The sequence below is a fragment of the Solanum tuberosum genome, unplaced genomic scaffold, assembly GCF_000226075.1.
Source record: "Solanum tuberosum cultivar DM 1-3 516 R44 unplaced genomic scaffold, SolTub_3.0 scf00459, whole genome shotgun sequence".
NCBI classification, from domain to species: domain Eukaryota; kingdom Viridiplantae; phylum Streptophyta; class Magnoliopsida; order Solanales; family Solanaceae; genus Solanum; species Solanum tuberosum.
This window is the reverse complement of record NW_006239376.1, coordinates 155,473-159,322: the sequence shown is the minus strand read 5'-3', so window position 1 is coordinate 159,322 and position 3,850 is coordinate 155,473.

The following is a 3,850-nucleotide window of genomic DNA, read 5'->3' as shown; positions in this document are numbered from 1 at the left end:
TTGTATAGAAACCCTAAGTTCCGCAGTGGCATTCCCAATTGGAGGGTCATTTGGAGCTTGAGGACGAGCTTGTGGAGGAACTTTGAGAGGAACCTCTTGGTCCACATTGTCTTCCTCTTCCCTCCTAGCATTGGCCCTTGTATTAGCCATACCCTGAAAAACCAAAGGCACAGATTAGAAGAAGGGCCTACTAAAGCCAAACTCTATCGCATGACTAGGAGAATGAAGAAAGGAGACTTTTCCTAAGCATCCAATAGCCTCCTATTCATAAAATGTGGCGCGCGTCACATTTATGAATAAGACTCTACTAGATGTGGTTTGAGACAATTCTAGAACCATTCTAAACCTTCTACTCTGATTACCAAGTTTGTCACGACCCAGAGGTACCCACTAGACGTAACATGGCGTACTTGACCCCGGAGGGGGTCTCATATAATCCCTTAGCATAATCATAACATAAAGTACTAGAAAAGTACGGAATAAATTTAAAACATCTTTAAAACCATACAATCAACTTGATTAGTCCTTAGATTTATAGGAAGAGTTTGTGGTTATTCTAGACAAGATTCTTAGAAAATTGAAATCTAGGGAGATCCCATTGGTGAAAGTTCAATCTAGGCATCTTTATTTTGAGGAGGCTTCTTGGGAGGCCGAGCTTTAAATGTGAACCCAATATTTCCCCTTTTTGATCCCTTAGGTACTTCCTTCGCTATAAATTTCAATAGCTAAAGTCCTTTTAGTTGTGTATGTTGTTATTATCCTCATGGTAATTTTCATTCTTTTATGTGTTCTTACCATTTTCCCCTATTTAATTTCTTGTGTGTAGTGTATGTTATCTGTAGGGATGGGTGGGATGCTTCTCATTGTGGTCAGGTGAGATTCGGGTATGTTTTTCTCTTTTAGAGGATTTTAAGTTAGATGAGTAGACTTTCATCAACATCCGTAAAATTTGATGTCAGATGAGATTTTTGTCTTTTCCATTAGCTCTAGAATGTCTTTTTTATTAATAGTAGCAAGGTTCTTTCTTGTCACGAGGCCATCGGTGTAAATTTAATTCGTTAGGCGAGAAGTTTTGGGAAGTTTTGTTAAGGTTTGACTTTTGTCAATATTCTTGGTACACACGCTAGTATGACAATCTCGTTTTTCACGATTAACTACAAAATATCAAGTTTTCTCTAGACCGACCGTTGGTTTGGATCTCGAGCTTTTAGGGATGATTTCGTTGTGTTTGGCGTTATGTTATTTTGTTGCTTTCTGTAAGTGTTGACTTTGGTTAACATTATTCTTAGACAACCTCTATTCTTTTTTCATCGATTATGGTGAGTTTGTAATATCAATTTTTGTGAGGTAGCATAATTCATTTGTTTTCACGGGTTTCTGAACAAATCTCGATCACCAATTATATATTTTATCAATTTAAAGATGAGTTGAGGAAGCTATTATTGGTGCAACTGGCATTCCTTAGTGTGTTCTCTTGCTAATATTTGTGTTCCAAAATTCTAGTGAAAATGTTCTTCACAATCTCCAGCTTGGCACCTCGGTCGTGAAGGCCAACTTTATTAGTAAACGCGATTATGATTGTTGATTATCTCTATGAAGATGTATGGTCAATTGACCCAACCCACTTTAAGATAAGTGTGATCATGACATTTAAGGTCCCGCGATTGCGATGATTGACTCATGCAAGTTATATATGTCCTTTACAAACTAACCGTAGATATTTCAAAGAACAACACAGTCTTAAGGCAATTTTGAGAGATATAGAAGGTGAAGTCAGTTGGGAATCGTCGGGAATTGATGTTTGAGTACGTGGATGGATTTTAGGGGTAACTCCGAGGCAGATTGTAGGTCGGATCTTGTGTCACATTTTTCTTTCATTCTTTCTATTAACAAGTCTGAGATATCATTATGAGTGGCGCAATATTACTATCGAGTTTCTATTTTTATGCACTTGCCACATTGCATTGCATCATCAGTTTTTTTAAGTGTGGTTGTGATTTCCTTCGAATTGGGTACTTCCTTCTTCTAATTAGTATTATTTCCACTATTCTCTGTGTTTGGTAGTCAATCTTCGATATTGTTATGACATAGCAGTAGAATTGTCATACTTCTTAGGAGATATATGATCTTTCTGATCTCAATCATCCTATGATGCCTATTGAGTACTCTGTATTCTTGTATTTATTCTATATTTCTACTTCTTATTGATTATGCAACTCCTAGTACGAACCACCTTCACTAAACATTAGAACTCCCATGGCCTTCGCAAACTTTAATTGTGGTGAGTTGTTAGTGTCCGAAGATTGTTTCTTTCCTTCCTTTATACCTGTCTATTCAATTTGTATTTTGATTAGACAGAGTTGATGTATATACATTTTCTATACTTATTTGCTCACTAACGCAACAACAGGTCTAGGGTTTGTTTTCTTTCTCGGTCAATTTTGGGCCCGATTTGTATATTATTTTAATTGCATTTACATATCTATGCTTTAGGCCCTACATGTTTCAACTTATTTCTTTCTAGTTATATATTGTCTTCCACTTCTAGTTTTCGCTTACCTAGTAGGGAATTATAGTAGGCGCCATAATGTCCGATTTTTGTGTTGTTACAGAAGATGACCACATATTGAGTAATATTACAGAACTAGTTGAAAAAAATGTTGAAGCTAGTGATCGACTTAACGAGTCAAAAAGTGATATTTCTCTATATCACAAAGGGACAAATAATGAAAATGATAATGTTGATGAAGTTTTTCTACCCATGACAATATTAAAGTCAACTATCATGATAATGCAGTTCCATATTTGAAAAATATATAAAAAGACAAGTAGGATTTTTTTAGCATGAGAAATACAAGTCATATTTAGTGTGCACTTTGGAATAATCAATTTCTTTATTTTATCTTGTCAGGTTCTTCTAACCCGTGAATTTTTAAAATTCCTTACTTTTTATTGCTCTCATTATGATTAATCTTATGGGCTTTATATGTTTACTTGTACTTGTAATTAGGTATGTTATGTTTGAACAAGATGAAAATGAAAATTATAGTGCAACTATATACTACTCTTGAATGAAAAAAAAGTTTTAATTTGTTTAGTCGAAACACAAATTTTAAAGGGTTATTTGCAAGTATCATTGTAATGACCCTCGTGGTACTATTTTCTCTTTTTTTGTTGATACTATTTTGACCGTAGAAATACCTTTTGTGCAATGCTTATGACTTTTTGGGATGGTGGAATGGTCTTGAATGAGATTTTCATCATGTTCATTAGCACTAATATGTATGTTTTTTCTAGTAAGACCTTTGGTTTGGGTCCCTCAGTTTCTGGTGTGGTTTTATGCACTAGATTGCTTTCTCTATATTAGTTAATGTATTAAGTTTTGTCAATATTATTTGTAAATGGCCTTTGTTTTTTTTTTTGTCGATTCTATTAAGTCTTCGAATATTGTTTACAAATGTTTTCCACATATAGTTTGCATTCTTGGGACTCAAATAAGTTCTAGGAATCAAAACCAACTTTTGGCTTTTGTTGTGTCACTACCCAAAATTAGAATGTGAGGGCACCTATCATAAATCCCGTAGTAGTCAAGAATAAATCCAAAAAGGAAACAATAAATATAATAATTCAAACTATGCTAAAATAATAGAAGTACAAGGGTGGGGCCGTGGTTTTGGTATATACAAAATGGTACAATATATACAACAACGATCAAAAAGTGACTAAAAAGGATGAAATGTACAAAGAGACAAATCAGATTTCATGTACATGTATAAGAGCATATTAGTACATAAAAGTCTATATATAAAATCTCCCTACAAAAATACAAAAATATATAGACAAATAGAAA